Source organism: Ranitomeya imitator, chromosome 3, assembly GCF_032444005.1.
Source record: "Ranitomeya imitator isolate aRanImi1 chromosome 3, aRanImi1.pri, whole genome shotgun sequence".
In the NCBI taxonomy this organism is placed as follows: domain Eukaryota; kingdom Metazoa; phylum Chordata; class Amphibia; order Anura; family Dendrobatidae; genus Ranitomeya; species Ranitomeya imitator.
This window is the reverse complement of record NC_091284.1, coordinates 214,266,469-214,286,812: the sequence shown is the minus strand read 5'-3', so window position 1 is coordinate 214,286,812 and position 20,344 is coordinate 214,266,469.

Sequence of the window (20,344 nt, the reverse complement as noted above, 5' to 3'; positions counted from 1 at the left end):
AGAACACTGCCGAGAACCAGCTGGCGGTGCTGGAACCCGGATGCGTTGCCCCAGTGTGCAAGAGCCAATGGCACGACCGAGGACCAGCTGACGGTGCTGGAACCCGGTTACTAAGCTGTAGGTGCCCGCGCTTAAAAGCACTACCAAGGACCGCCTGGCGTTGGCGGAACTCGGATACCCAGGAGGAGGCACCTTAGCCAAAGGCTCGGCCCGGAACCAGCTGACGGTGCTGGAACCAGGTGGTGGACCCGAAGGCCCACAGGAGAGGAGAGAACAGCTAGGCCGCGAGGCAGCCGCAGTTACCGAACCCCAACAGTCCTACAGGGGGAGCTGGGCCTACTGGCACTACAGAACCAGCCTTGACTACCAGTTCACGCAGCCCACATAGGAAGCTCCTAAACTGGAGGCACCCTGGAGTTGGCTAACTCGACCGCCCCACGACGGGGCAAGCATAGGCGTCTCAGTGAAGTTGACACAACCCGGAAACAGCTGACGGTGCTGAAACCAGGCTTGGCACGAGGGAGTACCTGTGACAAGAACACTGCCGAGAACCAGCTGGCGGTGCTGGAACCCGGATGCGTTGCCCCAGTGTGCAAGAGCCAATGGCACGACCGAGGACCAGCTGACGGTGCTGGAACCCGGTTACTAAGCTGTAGGTGCCCGCGCTTAAAAGCACTACCAAGGGACCCGCCTGGCGTTGGCGGAACTCGGATACCCAGGAGGAGGCACCTTAGCCAAAGGCTCGGCCCGGAACCAGCTGACGGTGCTGGAACCAGGTGGTGGACCCCAAGGCCCACAGGAGAGGAGAGAACAGCTAGGCCGCGAGGCAGCCGCAGTTACCGAACCCCAACAGTCCTACAGGGGGAGCTGGGCCTACTGGCACTACAGAACCAGCCTTGACTACCAGTTCACGCAGCCCACATAGGAAGCTCCTAAACTGGAGGCACCCTGGAGTTGGCTAACTCGACCGCCCCACGACGGGGCAAGCATAGGCGTCTCAGTGAAGTTGACACAACCCGGAAACAGCTGACGGTGCTGAAACCAGGCTTGGCACGAGGGAGTACCTGTGACAAGAACACTGCCGAGAACCAGCTGGCGGTGCTGGAACCCGGATGCGTTGCCTTGCCTATTAAAGATTGTCTTCCTAGAGCCCCAACTAGCGGTGTTGGAGCAAAGGGTAAGCAGGGGGAGATGAGTGTAGGCCGAAGCCTGCACTGGAGGCAGCTTTGTGTCTGCGTTGCGTTTGCAGGACACTTTGCCGGCTACACACTGGGGGAACAGCTGGCGTTGCTGAACCCCACTAACACAATGGCGTGTGTTTTTATCTGTGCAGCTAGCACTTGCGGGCAAAAACTTGCGATGTTAGAGCCCGTGTTGAAGCAGGAGGAGGAGGAGAGGAGCAGAGTGTAGGCCGAAGCCTAGTTGAACCAATTTCAAAGGAAACCTTTAACCCCCCCCTCAGGTGTTACAAAGTACAAGAGACACACCTTGTGCAGTATTAATGCTGCACAAGTGAAAGGTTGCTCTATTTCATTCTACTTGCACACGCTGAATGAAAGACATACACAATTTACCCCATTCTACAGTAAAACTGTAGTGGATGCGTGACTTGGTTTTTTGATGAGACGCAGCACAGGTGTCCAAAATAACGCCTTGGTGCTTGGCGCAGCTTCCTGAGCGTTGTTATTTGCTGTACAGGAGTCTGCGCTCTTGTGTTATCCCTTGGCAATGCCCTGTTAGCGCTGCCCATCTTATGACCTCATTTCATGTTGGCCGGTGCGGTTAACGATGGCCATAAATCCCAGACCCACAGTGGCTTTTCCTAAAGTCACACTGCGGTGCTGGGATTCGTGGCCTTGAGCAGTAAATATTTTGGCCGCTCACACACGTCCTTACACCTGCTTCAGACTGGGCGGCCTCTGCTGATCCCTTCTCGCATGCCGCGGCCATGAGGCTGCACAGTCTGAAGAAGGCGGAAGGAGATGAGTTAAGACAGGCGAAGATATGCACTGCTCGTGCCCATCAATCACACCCTCGCAGTCAAAATAATTAAGACAACGAGGAGCATTTTATTCAGGCAGGGCGGACGAACAGGCGCAAGTAGCCAACCAATGATGTCAGAAGACGGGAAGCGCTACCAAGGGGGGTGCTGCGTATCATTAGAAAGGAAAGTCACACCTCAGGGACAGTGGAATGGTCTCAAAGAGACACATTTTGTACGTGTTGAGTTCCACGTGGGCAAGGAGAAAACGTCAGCCACCTTGTACAAATGCAGCAGTACTGCTGTACAAGGTGGCTGTTATACATAGAAACACCTGGGGGGGTGGGGGGCAGGCTCCCTTCAATTTCAGTTCATGTTCCTGCGTGGCGTTTGCAGGTCACGTTGCAAGCTACACAGCAGGGGAACAGCTGGCGTTGCTGAACCCCACTGACACATTGACTGGTGTTTTTCTCTGTGCAGATTGCATGTCCGGGCAAAAACTAGCGGTGTTAGAGCCCAGGGTCAGCAGGAGGAGGAGGAGAGGAGCAAAGTGTAGGCCGAAGCCTGCACTGGTGGCAGCTTTTGGTCGGTTGTGCCAGCGTGGCTTGTGCTGGACACGATGCCGGCTACACAGCGGGGGAACAGCTGGCGGTGCTGAACCACACTAACACATTGGCTGGTGTTTTTCTCTGTGCAGCTAGCATGTCCGGGCAGAAACTGGCGTTGTTTGAGCCCAGGGTCAGCAGGAGGAGGAGAGGAGCAAAGTGTAGGCCGAAGCCTGCACTGGTGGCAGCTTTTGTTCTGTTGTGCCAGCGTGGCTTGTGCTGGACACGTTGCCGACTACACAGCAGGGGAACAGCTGGCGGTGCTGAACCCCACTAACACATTGGCTGGTGTTTTTCTCTGTGCAGCTAGCATTTCCGGGCAAAAACTAGCGGTGTTTGAGCCCAGGGTCAGCAGGAGGAGTAGAGGAGCAGAGTGTAGGCCGAAGCCTAGTTGAACCAATTTCAAAGGTTACCTTTAACCCCCCCCTCAGGTGTTGCAAGGTACAAGAGCCACACCTTGAACAGCATTAATGATGCACAAGTCAAAGGTTGCTCTATTTAATTTTGCTCCTTGCACACGCTGAATTAAACACGTACACTATTTAGCCCATTATACTGTCAAACAGTTGTGGAGGCGTGACTTGTCTTTTTAACGAGACGCAGCACAGGTGTCAAAATTTGCACCTAGGTACTGGGCGCAGATTCCTGAGCGTTGTTATTTGCTGTACAGGAGTCTGCGCTCTTGTGTTATCCCTTGGCAATACCCTGTTAGTGCAGGCCGTCTCATGACCTCATTTCATGTTGGCCGGTGCGGTTAACGATGGCCATAAATCCCAGACCCACAGTGGCTTTTCCTAAAGTCACACTGCGGTGCTGGGATTCGTGGCCTTGTGCAGTAAATATGTTCGCCGCTCACACATGTCCTTACACCTGCTTCAGACTGGGCGGCCTCAGCTGATCCCTTATCGCATGCCGCGGCCATGAGGCCGCACAGTCAGAAGAAGGCGGAAGGAGGGGAGTGAAAACAGGGGAACATATGCACTGCTCGTGCCCATCAATCACACCCTCGCAGTCAAAATATATGAGACAACGGGGGGCGTTGTGTCGGGCAGGGGGGACGCACAGGCACAGCCAGCCAACCAATGATGTCAGGAGACGGGCAGCGCTAACAATGGGGGTGCTGCGTGTCATTACAAAGGAAAGTCACACCTCAGGGACATTGTAATGGTCTCTAATGAGACACATTTTTTACGTGTTGAGTTCCACGTGGGCAAGGAGAAAAAGTCAGCCACCTCGTACAAATGCAGCAGTACTGCTGTACAAGGTGGCTGATATACATAGAAACACCTGTGGGTGGGGGGCAGGCTCCCTTCAATTTCAGTTCATGTGCCTGCGTGGCGTTTGCAGGTCACGTTGCAAGCTGCACAGCAGGGGAACAGCTGGCGGTGCTGAACCCCACTAACACATTGGCTGGTGTTTTTCTCTGTGCAGCTAGCATGTCCGGGCAGAAACTGGCGTTGTTTGAGCCCAGGGTCAGCAGGAGGAGGAGAGGAGCAAAGTGTAGGCCGAAGCCTGCACTGGTGGCAGCTTTTGTTCTGTTGTGCCAGCGTGGCTTGTGCTGGACACGTTGCCGACTACACAGCAGGGGAACAGCTGGCGGTGCTGAACCCCACTAACACATTGGCTGGTGTTTTTCTCTGTGCAGCTAGCATTTCCGGGCAAAAACTAGCGGTGTTTGAGCCCAGGGTCAGCAGGAGGAGTAGAGGAGCAGAGTGTTGGCCAAAGCCTAGTTGAACCAATTTCAAAGGTTACCTTTAACCCCCCCCTCAGGTGTTGCAAGGTACAAGAGCCACACCTTGAACAGCATTATTGATGCACAAGTCAAAGGTTGCTCTATTTAATTTTGCTCCTTGCACACGCTGAATTAAACACGTACACTATTTAGCCCATTATACTGTCAAACAGTAGTGGAGGCGTGACTACTAGTCTTTTTAAGGAGACGCAGCACAGGTGTACAAATTTACACCTAGGTGCTGTGCGCAGATTCCTTACCGTTGTTATTTCCAGTACAGGAAACTGCGCTCTTGTGTTATCCCTTGGCAATACCCTGTTAGTGCAGGCCGTCTCATGACCTCATTTCATGTTGGCCGGTGCGGTTAACGATGGCCATAAATCCCAGACCCACAGTGGCTTTTCCTAAAGTCACACTGCGGTGCTGGGATTCGTGGCCTTGTGCAGTAAATATGTTCGCCGCTCACACATGTCCTTACACCTGCTTCAGACTGGGCGGCCTCAGCTGATCCCTTATCGCATGCCGCGGCCATGAGGCCGCACAGTCAGAAGAAGGCGGAAGGAGGGGAGTGAAAACAGGGGAACATATGCACTGCTCGTGCCCATCAATCACACCCTCGCAGTCAAAATATATGAGACAACGGGGGGCGTTGTGTCGGGCAGGGGGGACGCACAGGCACAGCCAGCCAACCAATGATGTCAGGAGACGGGCAGCGCTAACAATGGGGGTGCTGCGTGTCATTAAAAAGGAAAGTCACACCTCAGGGACATTGTAATGGTCTCTAATGAGACACATTTTGTACTTGTTGAGTTCCACGTGTGCAAGGAGAAAAAGTCAGCCACCTTGTCCAAATGCAGCAGTACTGCTGTACAAGGTGGCTGTTATACATAGAAACACCTGGGGGGGTGGGGGGCAGGCTCCCTTCAATTTCAGTTCATGTGCCTGCGTGGCGTTTGCAGGTCACGTTGCAAGCTACACAGCAGGGGAACAGCTGGCGTTGCTGAACCCCACTGACACATTGACTGGTGTTTTTCTCTGTGCAGATTGCATGTCCGGGCAAAAACTAGCGGTGTTAGAGCCCAGGGTCAGCAGGAGGAGGAGGAGAGGAGCAAAGTGTAGGCCGAAGCCTGCACTGGTGGCAGCTTTTGGTCGGTTGTGCCAGCGTGGCTTGTGCTGGACACGATGCCGGCTACACAGCGGGGGAACAGCTGGCGGTGCTGAACCACACTAACACATTGGCTGGTGTTTTTCTCTGTGCAGCTAGCATGTCCGGGCAGAAACTGGCGTTGTTTGAGCCCAGGGTCAGCAGGAGGAGGAGAGGAGCAAAGTGTAGGCCGAAGCCTGCACTGGTGGCAGCTTTTGGTCGGTTGTGCCAGCGTGGCTTGTGCTGGACACGTTGCCGACTACACAGCAGGGGAACAGCTGGCGGTGCTGAACCCCACTAACACATTGGCTGGTGTTTTTCTCTGTGCAGCTAGCATTTCCGGGCAAAAACTAGCGGTGTTTGAGCCCAGGGTCAGCAGGAGGAGGAGAGGAGCAGAGTGTAGGCCGAAGCCTAGTTGAACCAATTTCAAAGGTTACCTTTAACCCCCCCCTCAGGTGTTGCAAGGTACAAGAGCCACACCTTGAACAGCATTAATGATGCACAAGTCAAAGGTTGCTCTATTTAATTTTGCTCCTTGCACACGCTGAATTAAACACGTACACTATTTAGCCCATTATACTGTCAAACAGTTGTGGAGGCGTGACTTGTCTTTTTAACGAGACGCAGCACAGGTGTCAAAATTTGCACCTAGGTACTGGGCGCAGATTCCTGAGCGTTGTTATTTGCTGTACAGGAGTCTGCGCTATTGTGATCCCTTGGCCATGCGCTGTGAGCGCTTCCTGTCTTCTGACCTCATTTCATGTCGGCCGTTGCGGTTAGCGATGGACATGAATCCCAGACCCACAGTGTGTTTTTAAAAAATCACACTGCGGTGCTGGGATTCGTGCCCTGGTGCACTAAATAGGTTTGCCGCTCACACATGTCCTTACACCTGCTTCAGACTGGGCGGCCTCATCTGATCCCTTATCGCCTGCCGCGGCCATGAGGACACCCAGTCTGAAGAAGGCGGAAGGAGATGAGTGAACACAGGCAAACATATGCACTGCACATGCCCATCAATCACACCCTCGCTGTCCAAAAAAATAAGACACCGAGGGCCGTTGTTTCGAGCAGGGGAGATGCACAGGCGCAGCCAGCTAACCAATGATGTCAAAAGACGGGCAGCGCTAACAAGGGTGGTGCTGCGTGTCATTACAAAGGAAAGTCACACCTCAGGGACATTGTAATGGTCTCTAATGAGACACATTTTGTACGTGTTGAGTTCCACGTGGGCAAGGAGAAAAAGTCAGCCACCTCGTACAAATGCAGCAGTACTGCTGTACAAGGTGGCTGATATACATAGAAACACCTGTGGGTGGGGGGCAGGCTCCCTTCAATTTCAGTTCATGTGCCTGCGTGGCGTTTGCAGGTCACGTTGCAAGCTACACAGCAGGGGAACAGCTGGCGTTGCTGAACCCCACTGACACATTGACTGGTGTTTTTCTCTGTGCAGATTGCATGTCCGGGCAAAAACTAGCGGTGTTAGAGCCCAGGGTCAGCAGGAGGAGGAGGAGAGGAGCAAAGTGTAGGCCGAAGCCTGCACTGGTGGCAGCTTTTGGTCGGTTGTGCCAGCGTGGCTTGTGCTGGACACGATGCCGGCTACACAGCGGGGGAACAGCAGGCGGTGCTGAACCCCACTAACACATTGGCTGGTGTTTTTCTCTGTGCAGCTAGCATGTCCGGGCAGAAACTGGCGTTGTTTGAGCCCAGGGTCAGCAGGAGGAGGAGAGGAGCAAAGTGTAGGCCGAAGCCTGCACTGGTGGCAGCTTTTGGTCGGTTGTGCCAGCGTGGCTTGTGCTGGACACGTTGCCGACTACACAGCAGGGGAACAGCTGGCGGTGCTGAACCCCACTAACACATTGGCTGGTGTTTTTCTCTGTGCAGCTAGCATTTCCGGGCAAAAACTAGCGGTGTTTGAGCCCAGGGTCAGCAGGAGGAGGAGAGGAGCAGAGTGTAGGCCGAAGCCTAGTTGAACCAATTTCAAAGGTTACCTTTAACCCCCCCCTCAGGTGTTGCAAGGTACAAGAGCCACACCTTGAACAGCATTAATGATGCACAAGTCAAAGGTTGCTCTATTTAATTTTGCTCCTTGCACACGCTGAATTAAACACGTACACTATTTAGCCCATTATACTGTCAAACAGTTGTGGAGGCGTGACTTGTCTTTTTAACGAGACGCAGCACAGGTGTCAAAATTTGCACCTAGGTACTGGGCGCAGATTCCTGAGCGTTGTTATTTGCTGTACAGGAGTCTGCGCTATTGTGATCCCTTGGCCATGCGCTGTGAGCGCTTCCTGTCTTCTGACCTCATTTCATGTCGGCCGTTGCGGTTAGCGATGGACATGAATCCCAGACCCACAGTGTGTTTTTAAAAAATCACACTGCGGTGCTGGGATTCGTGCCCTGGTGCACTAAATAGGTTTGCCGCTCACACATGTCCTTACACCTGCTTCAGACTGGGCGGCCTCATCTGATCCCTTATCGCCTGCCGCGGCCATGAGGACACCCAGTCTGAAGAAGGCGGAAGGAGATGAGTGAACACAGGCAAACATATGCACTGCACATGCCCATCAATCACACCCTCGCTGTCCAAAAAAATAAGACACCGAGGGCCGTTGTTTCGAGCAGGGGAGATGCACAGGCGCAGCCAGCTAACCAATGATGTCAAAAGACGGGCAGCGCTAACAAGGGTGGTGCTGCGTGTCATTACAAAGGAAAGTCACACCTCAGGGACATTGTAATGGTCTCTAATGAGACACATTTTGTACGTGTTGAGTTCCACGTGGGCAAGGAGAAAAAGTCAGCCACCTCGTACAAATGCAGCAGTACTGCTGTACAAGGTGGCTGATATACATAGAAACACCTGTGGGTGGGGGGCAGGCTCCCTTCAATTTCAGTTCATGTGCCTGCGTGGCGTTTGCAGGTCACGTTGCAAGCTACACAGCAGGGGAACAGCTGGCGTTGCTGAACCCCACTGACACATTGACTGGTGTTTTTCTCTGTGCAGATTGCATGTCCGGGCAAAAACTAGCGGTGTTAGAGCCCAGGGTCAGCAGGAGGAGGAGGAGAGGAGCAAAGTGTAGGCCGAAGCCTGCACTGGTGGCAGCTTTTGGTCGGTTGTGCCAGCGTGGCTTGTGCTGGACACGATGCCGGCTACACAGCGGGGGAACAGCAGGCGGTGCTGAACCCCACTAACACATTGGCTGGTGTTTTTCTCTGTGCAGCTAGCATGTCCGGGCAGAAACTGGCGTTGTTTGAGCCCAGGGTCAGCAGGAGGAGGAGAGGAGCAAAGTGTAGGCCGAAGCCTGCACTGGTGGCAGCTTTTGGTCGGTTGTGCCAGCGTGGCTTGTGCTGGACACGTTGCCGACTACACAGCAGGGGAACAGCTGGCGGTGCTGAACCCCACTAACACATTGGCTGGTGTTTTTCTCTGTGCAGCTAGCATTTCCGGGCAAAAACTAGCGGTGTTTGAGCCCAGGGTCAGCAGGAGGAGGAGAGGAGCAGAGTGTAGGCCGAAGCCTAGTTGAACCAATTTCAAAGGTTACCTTTAACCCCCCCCTCAGGTGTTGCAAGGTACAAGAGCCACACCTTGTGCAGCATTAATGATGCACAAGTCAAAGGTTGCTCTATTTAATTTTGCTCCTTGCACACGCTGAATTAAACACGTACACTATTTAGCCCATTATACTGTCAAACAGTTGTGGAGGCGTGACTTGTCTTTTTAACGAGACGCAGCACAGGTGTCAAAATTTGCACCTAGGTACTGGGCGCAGATTCCTGAGCGTTGTTATTTGCTGTACAGGAGTCTGCGCTATTGTGATCCCTTGGCCATGCGCTGTGAGCGCTTCCTGTCTTCTGACCTCATTTCATGTCGGCCGTTGCGGTTAGCGATGGACATGAATCCCAGACCCACAGTGTGTTTTCACAAAAATCACACTGCGTGGCTGGGATTCGTGGCCTTGTGCAGTAAATAGGTTTGCCGCTTACACATGTCCTTACACCTGCTCCAGACTGGGCGGCCTCAGCTGATCCCTTATCGCCTACCACGGCCAGGAGGCCGCACAGTCTGAAGAAGGCGGAAGGAGATGAGTTAAGACAGGCGAACATATGCACTGCTCGTGCCCATAAACCACACCCTCGCTGACAAAATAAATATGACAACGAGGGGCGTTGTTTCTAGCAGGGCGGATGCACAGGCGCAGCCAGCTAACCATGATGACAAAAGACGGGAAACGCTACCAAGGGGGGTGCTGCGTATCATTACAAAGGAAAGTCACACCTCAGGGACAGTGGAATGGTCTCAATGAGACACATTTTGTACGTGTTGAGTTCCACGTGGGCAAGGAGAAAAAGTCAGCCACCTTGTACAAATGCAGCAGTACTGCTGTACTAGGTGGCTGTTATACATAGAAACACCTGGGGGGGTGGGGCCAGGTTCCCTTTTAATTTCAGTTCCTGTGCCTGCATGGCGTTTGCAGGTCACGTTGCCGGCTACACAGCAGGGGAACAGCTGGCGTTGCTGAACCCCACTAACACATTGGCTGGTGTTTTTCTCTGTGCAGCTAGCACTTCCGGGCAAAAACTAGCGGTGTTTGAGCCCAGGGTCAGCAGGAGGAGGAGAGGAGCAGAGTGTAGGACGAAGCCTGCACTGGTGGCAGCTTTTGTTCTGTTGTGCCAGCGTGGCTTGTGCTGGACACGTTGCCGACTACACAGCAGGGGAACAGCTGGCGGTGCTGAACCCCACTGACACATCACCTAGTGTTTTTTTCTGTGTAGACAACACTTCCAGGTGGCAACTGACAGTGTTGAAACCCAGGGAATCAAAGAGGAGCAGAGTGTAGGCCGAAGCCTGCAGTGGAGCAAGTTGAAAGGGAACCTTTAACCCCCCCCCCCAGGCATTTGTTGCTGAAAGAGCCATCTTGTACAGCAGTAATACTGCACATGGAAAATGGTGGCTCCGAAAATTATGCTCCTTGCAAACGCTGAAGTACACACTCATATAATGTGTCCCCTCACACCGTCAAACCATCCCGGAAGTGGGACTTTCCTTTGTAATGTGACACAGCACAGCCGTCATTCCAACCCCCTTGGTGCCGGGCACCACCTCCTCAACGTTGTTTGGTTCTGTCACGGAGCCCGCACTGTAATGTTATCCCTTGGCCATGCACAGTTAGCGGTGCCCGTCTTCTGACATCATGTAGGTGTCAGGCTGGCAGTGCCTGTGCGTCCAAGCTGCCCGAGATCCAACCTTGCAGTGTCATCTAATGTAGTCCCACTGCGGGCCAGGGATCCATGGGCATGCGCAGTGCATATCATCGCCTCTCACTCACCTCCTTCCTGCTTCTTCAGACTGTGCGGCGTCACGGCCGTGGCATGCTATTAGGGATCAGCTGACGCCGCCTAGTCTGAAGAAGCGTGAAGAAGGGGAGTGAGAGGCTAGTATATGCACTGCGCATGGCCATGGATACCAGGCCCACTGTGGGATCACATTAGACGACACTGCGAGGTGTGATTTCGGGCAGCGTGGACGCACAGGCGCAGCCAGGACGACAACAAATGATGTCAGAGGACGGGCAGCGCAAACTGTGCATGGCCAAGGGATAACATAACAGCGCAGGGTCCATGACGGAATCAAACAACGCTAAGGAGGCAGCGCACGGTGCCAAGGGGGTAGCAATGACGGCTGTGCTGCGTCACATTACAAAGGAAAGTCCCACCTCCAGGACGGTTGGACGGTGTGAGGGGACACATTACATGAGTGTGTAGTTCAGCGTTTGCAAGGAGCATAATTTCAAGAGCGACCTTTCCCTTGTGCAGTATTAGTGCTGCACATGGTGGCTCTTTCAGTAACAAACGCCTAGGGGGGGGGGGGGACAGGTCCCCTTACATTTTAGTTGTGCCAGCGTGGCGGTCGCATGACACGTTGCCGGATACACAGCTGGGGATCAGCTGACGTTACTGAACCCCAATAACAGAGGAGCGACTGTTGACTGTGCACACAGCACTTCCAGGCACCAACTGGCGGTGTTAGAGCCCAGGGACAGCAGGAGGAGCAGATTGGAGGTATTGCCGCACACACAGCTGGGGATCAGCTGACGTTACTGAACCCCAATAACAGAGGAGCGACTGTTGACTGTGCACACAGCACTTCCAGGCACCAACTGGCGGTGTTAGAGCCCAGGGACAGCAGGAGGAGCAGAGGAACAGAGTGTAGGCCGAAGCCTGATTGGAGCAAGTTGAAAGGAAACCTTTAACCCCCCCCCCCAAGACGTTTGTAGCTGAAAGAGCCATGTTGTGCAGCACTAAGGATGCAAAAGGAAAAGGTTGCTCTTTTAATTATGCTCCTTGCAAACACCGAAGTAAACACTAAAAATGTGTCCCTTTATACCGTTAAACCGTTCCGGAGGTGCGAATTTCCTTCGTAATGGGACACAGCACAGCTGTCATTCCTATCCCCTTGATGCCGTGCGCTGCCTCCTCAGCGTTGTTTTAAGCTGCCACGGAGCCTGCGCTGTTCTGTTAGCCCTTGGCCATGCCCAATTAGCGCTGCCTGTCTTCTGACATAATTTGGTGTCAGGCTGTCAGTGCCTGTGCGTCCACGCTGCTCCAGATCCCACCTCGCAGTCTCATCTAACGTAATCCCACTGCGGGCCTTGGAACCATGGGCATGCACAGTGCATAACCTCGACTCTCACTCCCCTCCTTCCCTCTTCTTCAGACTGTGCGGTGTCACGGCCGTGGCATGCTAGGGATCAGCTGACGGCGCACAGTCTAAAGAAGGCGGAGGGAAATGAGCGAGAGCCCGAGGGGAAGATATGCACTGCGCATGCCCATGGATCCCAGGCCCGCAGTGTGACTCAATCAGAAGACACTGCGAGGCGGGATCTCGGGCACCGCGGCCGCACAGGCGCAGCCAGCCTGACACCAAATTATGTCAGAAGACAGGCAGCGCAAATAGGGCATGCCCAAGGGATAACAGAACAGCGCAGGCTCCGTGACAGCTTAAAACAACGCTGAGGAGGCAGCGCATGGCACCAAGGGGGTAGGAATGACGGCTGTGCTGCGTCACATTACGAAGGAAAGTCCCAGCTCCGGGACGGTATAACGGTATCAGTGAACACATTTTATAAGTGTTAAGTTCTGCGTGTGCAAAGAGCTAAAAAAAAAGAGCTACCTTTTCCTTGTGCAGCATTACTGCTGCACAAGATGGCTCTTTCAGTAACAAACGACGGGGGGGGGGGGGGGGACAGGTTCCCTTACATTTAGGTTGTTGTGCCAGCGTGGCGGTCGCAGGACACATTGCCGGCTACACAGCTGGGGATCAGCTGACGTTACTGAAACCCAATAACACTGGGTCGTATGTTTTTACTGTGCAGCCTGCACTTCTGAGCCGCAACTGGCGGTGTTGGAGCCCAGGAATAGCAGTTCAGGTGGTAGAAAGATGAACACAGCAGGAGACCTGGATGACACCCAATTACTTAATCAGGCAGAGGAGTGGCAAATTCCTGCGAGATCCAGGCCTGGTTCATTTTCAGGAAAGTAAGCCGGTCAACGTTATCGGAGGATAGTCGCATGCGACGGTCTGTTAGTACACCACCTGCGGCACTAAAGACACGTTCCGATAAGACACTAGCCGCAGGGCAAGCCAGCACCTCCAATGCATACTGGCTTAGCTCTGGCCATGTATCCAGCTTAGAGACCCAAAACTTGAACGGGGAAGAGCCGTCTGGGAGTACAGTAAGAGGGCAAGCCATGTAGTCTGTCACCATCTGACGGAACCGTTGCCTCCTGCTGACTGGAGCCGCCGGTGATGGTGTAGACATTTGGGGCGGGCACACAAAAGTGTGCCAGAGTTGTGCCATACTGGGCTTGCCTTGGGCAGAGGCACTGCTTCTGCTCCCTCTTTGGGCAGAGCCTCCCCCACTGCCTCGACGCACTGAGCTGCTTTGTAAAGCACTAGCAGCACTCCTCTCAGTTGGACAGGAGAAGATGATGGAATTCACCAGTGTGTCGTGGTACTCCCGCAATTTACGCTCCCGGGTCAACGCAGGGATGAGGTTTTGGACGTTGTCCCGGTAGCGAGGATCGAGGAGGGTGAACACCCAATAATCAGGCATGTTGAGAATGTGGTCGATGCGGCGGTCGTTTCTCAGGCACTGCAGCATGAAATCCACCATGTGCTGCAGAGTGCCAACCGGCCCAGAAACGCTGTCCCCTGCTTGAGACATGATCTCTGCCCGCTCGTCATCACCCCACCCTCGCTGTACACACTGACCACTGGACAATTGTGTCGCTCCCTCCTCTGGACGGAGCTCTTCCTCCTCCATTGACTCCTCCTCATCCTCCTCACAAATTGGCCCCTGCGTACCCCTTTGTGAGGAACCACGTGGCGCTGACTCTCCAGAAGCTGATGGAAAAGGTGACTCCTCATCCTCCACCTCTTCCACCACATCATCCCTTAACCCTTGCAAAGTTTGCTGAAGCAGGCAGATAAGGGGGACAGTCATGCTGACTAGTGCATCATCTGCACTTGCCATCCGCGTGGAATAATCAAAAGGACGCAAAACCTGGCAGACGTCCTTCATAGTGGCCCACTCTGTGGTTGTGAAGTCTGATCGGCGCTGACTGCGACTTCTTTGCGCCTGATGCAGCTGGTACTCCATAACTGCTTGCTGCTGCTCACACAACCGCTCCAACATATGTAACGTGGAATTCCACCGGGTAGGTAGGTCACATATGATGCGGTGTTCCGGAAGGCGGAATCGGCGCTGCAGAGCAGCAATGCGGGATCTGGCCAAGCTGGAACGCCGCAAGTGAGCACACTCTAGGCGGACCTTGTGCAGCAGGGCATCAAGATCCGGATAGTCCCTCAGAAAACTCTGCACAACCAAATTGAGCACATGTGCCAGACATGGGATGTGAGTGAGGTTGCCAAGGGCCAAAGCTGCCACCAGATTTCGGCCATTGTCACACACTACCATGCCTGGCTGGAGATTCGCTGGCAGTAACCACACATCGCTCTCCTGCTTTATAGCATTCCAGAGCTCCTGCGCTGTGTGGCTTCGATGCCCCAATGAAACTAGTTTCAAGACGGCCTGCTGACGTTTGGCCACGGCTGTGCTCATGTCGGTCATAGGTAAACGTTCACGGGTCCATGTGGGGGTGGACTGTGACGGATCCTGCAGAGAGGAATCAGAGGAACTGGTGTAAGAGGAGGAGTCGATGCGTACAGACTGGATTCCTGCAATCCTTGGAGTGGGCAGGACACGTCCTGCGCCACTCGCACGATCTGTACCTGGCTCAACAACATTAACCCAATGGGCAGTGAGGGAAACATATCGCCCCTGTCCATGCTGACTGGTCCACGCATCGGTGGTGAGGTGGACCTTGCTACTGACGGCGTTCAGTAGCGCATGTTTTATGTTTGCCTCAACATGCCTGTGCAGGGCAGGGACAGCCTGCCTGCTGAAGTAAAAGCGGCTGGGCACCTTGTACTGTGGGACTGCCAATGCCATCAAGTCACGGAAGCTGTCAGTCTCCACCAGCCTGAACGAGAGCATTTCCAGGGACAACAGTTTGGCAATGCCTGCATTCAGAGCCTGTGCTCGGGGGTGGTTGGCCGAGAATGCCCGCCTTTTCTCCCATGCCTGTACTACCGATGGCTGTAGAGTAGACTGGGAGTGTGAGGATGATTGGGAAGGTGGTGCTGTGGGTGGAATTACACAAGGTCTCTGGGAGGAAGCCAAACCAGCTGTGCGTGAGCTGGAGGAAGAGGCAACACGAGCTGAAGAGGTGGTAGCTGCCGCTGTTGGTTGGCCTACATCTTCAGTGTGTTTCTGTAACTCCACCGCGTGCCTGGTCCGCACATGTTTCCACATATTTGTGGTATTGAGGTTGCTGACATTTTTCCCTCTTTTTACTTTATGATGACACAGCTTGCATTTGACAAAACAAATGTCATCTGCAACTGTGTCAAAAAAGGACCAGGCACTGCAAGTCTTGGGAGCGCCCTTTTTGGCTTTGGAAAGAGACAGGCTCCTAACGGGTGCCAAAGTGGAGGCTACAGGCTCCGCAGTCTTCCCCCTCCCTCTCCCTCTTTGGCCCGTAAGAGGAAGCTCTTCCTCTGAGCTGCTCCCACCACCTTCCTGTTCCTCACGCCACGATGGGTCAAGGACCTCATCATCTCCACTACCCTCTGCCACCAACTGCTCCTCCTGGGTAGTCTCAGCAGCACAGTACGCACGAGAAAGCGGCACCTGAGTTTCATCATCAGATGCGTACTGCGCTGTGGTCACCGGAGGCACTGGCCCACCTGCCTCTTCAGAGTCAGAGAGAAAAAGGTGTTGGGCATCACTGCACACTGCCTCTTCTTCCATTTCTCCAATGCTGCTTGGCTGGCCCCCTGTTTCCAAGCCAAGAGATTCAGAGAACAGAAGTAGAGACGGCTCCTGTCCTGGGCTCTCTGACTGCCTGGCCAATTTGGCAGGTGGTGAAGAGACAGATGGCTGCTCTCCAGTGCTCTGTGCCTGAGAGGATGTGGCACTAACTGAAGTCGATGCCGAGGCGTTAGCTGCCATCCACCCGACAACGGCTTCAATTTGGTCTTCACGCAGCAGCGGTGCACGGCGCTCTCCGACAAAGCTGCGCATGAAGGACTGTTCCCTGCTGAAACTGAGTGACGACGAGTCACCGGCGCCCGCAGCAGGCACAGAATCACCACGTCCTCTCCCTGCTCCTCTCCCTGCTCCGCGCCCACGCCCACGTGCCTTACTCCCTGCCCTCTTCATCTTGGTTGACAGATAAAGATAAGCAGAAAAGTACTAAGGCCTTAGTGTGCTTATTCCTGTAATGCTCCTCCTAACAGGTGTAAGAAACACTAATGTTGTAAATTGTGGACTAAACTTTATTATTTTGCAAATGTGGCCTACACAAGTGTAAGTTGTGTTTGGTGAACTTAACCTTTTTTTTGGTGCAGATCGGGCTACAGAGCTAGTTTAAATCACACGGAGACCGTGCAGACAGCCGTAAACGGCGCTGCAAGGCCAAGAAACCCTCCTCTCGGTTATCCTATATAGTGTTTTTCCACTATTTAGCTGGATACGAGTGGAAAGACACTAATAGGAATTTTTTTTTTCAAATTTTAAACTGGCTGCACTATTTGAAAAAAAGGAAATTGTTTTTCAAGGTATGAGGCAGTAACGCACCCTGAGCTGAATCCAACCGGCTATGGCTGCACACAGACTACAGGGCGAGCTGCGCTCACACAGAGACCGTGCAGACAGCCGTAAACGGCGCTGCAAGGCCAAAAAACCCTCCTCTAGGTTATCCTATATAGTGTTTTTCCACTATTTAGCTGGATACGAGTGGAAAGACACTAATAGGAATTTTTTTTTTCAAATTTTAAACAGGCTGCACTATTTGAAAAAAAGGAAAATTTTTCTCAAGGTATGAGCCAGTAACGAACCCTGAGCTGAATCCAACCGGCTATGGCTGCACACAGACTACAGGGCGAGCTGGGCTCACACGGAGACCGTGCAGACAGCCGTAAACGGCGCTGCAAGGCCAAAAAACCCTCCTCTCGGTTATCCTATATAGTGTTTTTCCACTATTTAGCTGGATACGAGTGGAAAGACACTAATAGGAATTTTTTTTTTCAGATTTTAAACAGGCTGCACTATTTGAAAAAAAGGGAAATTTTTCTCAAGGTATGAGCCAGTAACGAACCCTGAGCTGAATCCAACCGGCTATGGCTGCACACAGACTACAGGGCGAGCTGGGCTCACACGGAGACCGTGCAGACAGCCGTAAACGGCGCTGCAAGGCCAAAAAACCCTCCTCTAGGTTATCCTATATAGTGTTTTTCCACTATTTAGCTGGATACGAGTGGAAAGACACTAATAGGAATTTTTTTTTTCAAATTTTAAACAGGCTGCACTATTTGAAAAAAAGGAAAATTTTTCTCAAGGTATGAGCCAGTAACGAACCCTGAGCTGAATCCAACCGGCTATGGCTGCACACAGACTACAGGGCGAGCTGGGCTCACACGGAGACCGTGCAGACAGCCGTAAACGGCGCTGCAAGGCCCAAAAACCCCCCTCTAGGTTATCCTATGTAGTGTTTTTCCACAATAGAGCTGGAGACTGGTGGAAAAACACTAATAGGAAATTTGAGAAAAAATGTGCAGCAGGCTGCACTAAGAGCAAAAAAGAACAACTGTGTGAGGCAGTGTGAACCCCCCCTGAGCTGAATACAACCGGGTATATGGCTGCACACAGACTACAGAGTGAGCTGCACACACACACACACACAGAGACCTTGCAGAACGCTGTTAAAACAGCGCTGCAAGGCAAGAGCAAGGTGAACAGTGAAGAACACACAGCGTTTTGCTAAATTAGCCTTTGGAAAGGAAAATAAAGCAATTAGCTAGCTCGACTGGCCCTCAGTTAGAACACAGCGTCCTGTCCCTAACTGAAATCACAGCAGAGTGAGCGCAAAATGGCGGCAGCGCTTTTTTATAGTGCAGAGTGACATCATTTCAGCAGCCAATCCCAGCCTTGCCAGTACTTACATGCCCACCATGCTAAACAGGATGTGCCCACACTTTCATTCATTCCTCATTGGCTGCTGCGTTCAATTTGAATTCTGGGAACTTCCGATTCCGGTATCCGATACGCGGGAAGTATCGGAATTCAGTATCGGAATTCCGATACCGCAAATATCGGCCGATACCCGATACTTGCGGTATCGGAATGCTCAACACTAGTCATAGGCTATGTTGTGAGGCGAAATTTTAACCCCGCGCGTTCCAATTCCCCAAACAATTTTGCCCCTATCTACATAATGGGGAAAAAAGTGAAAGGAAAAGTGTTGTAGGCGTCGCAGCTACAGCTACAAAATTTTGCACAGTCACACGTCTGGACCCCGAGAGCGTCATAGGCTATGTTGTGAGGTGAAATTTTAACCCCATGCTTTCCAATTCACCAAACAATTTTGCCCCTATCTACATAATGGGGAAAAAGTGAAAGGAAAAGTGTTGGAGGCGTCGCAGCTACAGCTACAAAATTTTGCACAGTCACACGTCTGGACCCTGAGAGCGTCATAGGCTATGTTGTGAGGTGAAATTTTAACCCTGTGCTTTCCAATTCACCAAACAATTTTGCCCCTATCTACATAATGGGGAAAAAAGTGAAAGGAAAAGTGTTGGAGGCGTCGCAGCTACAGCCACAAAATTTTGCACAGTCACACGTCTGGACCCCGAGAGCGTCATAGGCTATGTTGTGAGGTGAAATTTTAACCCCGCGCTTTCCAATTCACCAAACAATTTTGCTCCTATCTACACAATGCGAAAAATTGAAAGGAAAAGTGTAGGAGGCAAATTGACAGCGGCCAGATATGAACAAGGGGGACTTAAAGAATGAGAGCGATGGCGCCAAAGAGTATATACCGTACAGTTGCTAAGGTGGGGCCCCGACATGGGATACTCACCACACACACGGGGATATAAACACACACACAAAATGCGCCACAGACTACCACATGCTTGAACACATATTACCCTCAGCACACATTTCACCACAAATACACCAACCTCGCCACATAAAAGTCGAAACACAAAAGTCGCCACTCAAAACTCGCCACGCGCAGAACTCGCCACATGCAAAAACTAGGCTCTTGCGAAACTCGCCACAAGTGCAAAACTCACCTCATGGAAAACTCGCCACACGCAAAACTTGCACACACGGAAAAATTGCCACATGCACAAAAGTTGCAACACATGCAAAACTTTCACATACTCAAAAGGCACCACACATAAAACTCGCCACGCGCAAAACTCGCCATGCGCAAAACTTGCTGCACACAACTTGCTACACTAACCTGTCACATGCAACTCGACACAAAAAGTTGCTACACGCATGTTGCCACACAAAACTCATCTCACAAAAGTCGCTACATGCATGTCGCCACACGCAACTCAACACACACAACTTGGCAAACGAAACTCGCCCTAAAACATACGCAAGTCTGGTATTATCCTTCAAAAATAAAAATCTGATTAATAAGCAGACAAACTACAACAAATGTACCATATAGGAAATACGGCAGCTGTCAGTCACATGACCTGTCTATTATGTGTATGTGTGAGCTAATATATACTGCCAGGGGGAGGGCTTCCTGTTGGCTGGGGATTTATCAGGCTGCCAATTTAGCTTACAAATACTGAGGTAAAAATACTGAGCAAATAACGTGTGAACGAGGTCTAATACAGGAGGAGATGACACACAGGTATATACTATATACAGGGGAGATGACACACAGATATATACTATATACAGGAGAGATGACACACAGGTATATAATATATAGAGGAGGAGATGACATACAGGTACATATATATACAGGAGGAGATGACATACAGGTATATACTATATACAGGAGGAGATGACACACAGGTATATACTATATACAGGAGCAGATGACCTACAGGTATATACTATATACAGGAGGAGATGACACAGATATATACTATATACAGGGGAGATGACACACAGGTATATACTATATACAGGAGGAGATGACATACAGGTATATACTATATATAGAAGGAGATGACATTCAGGTATATACTATATATAGGGGAGATGAGACACAGCAGGTATATACTATATACAGGGGAGATGACATACAGGTATATACTATATACAGGAGATGACATTCAGATGTATACTATATATAAGGGAGATGACAAACATGTATATACTGAGGTGATGAGGTAAAAATGAGAGGTGTGAGGTGAAAATGAAAAGGTGTGAGTGCAAAATGAGAGGAGTGAGGAAAAATAGTGGAGTGATCAGAAAATGACAGATGTCAGGTTGAAATGACAA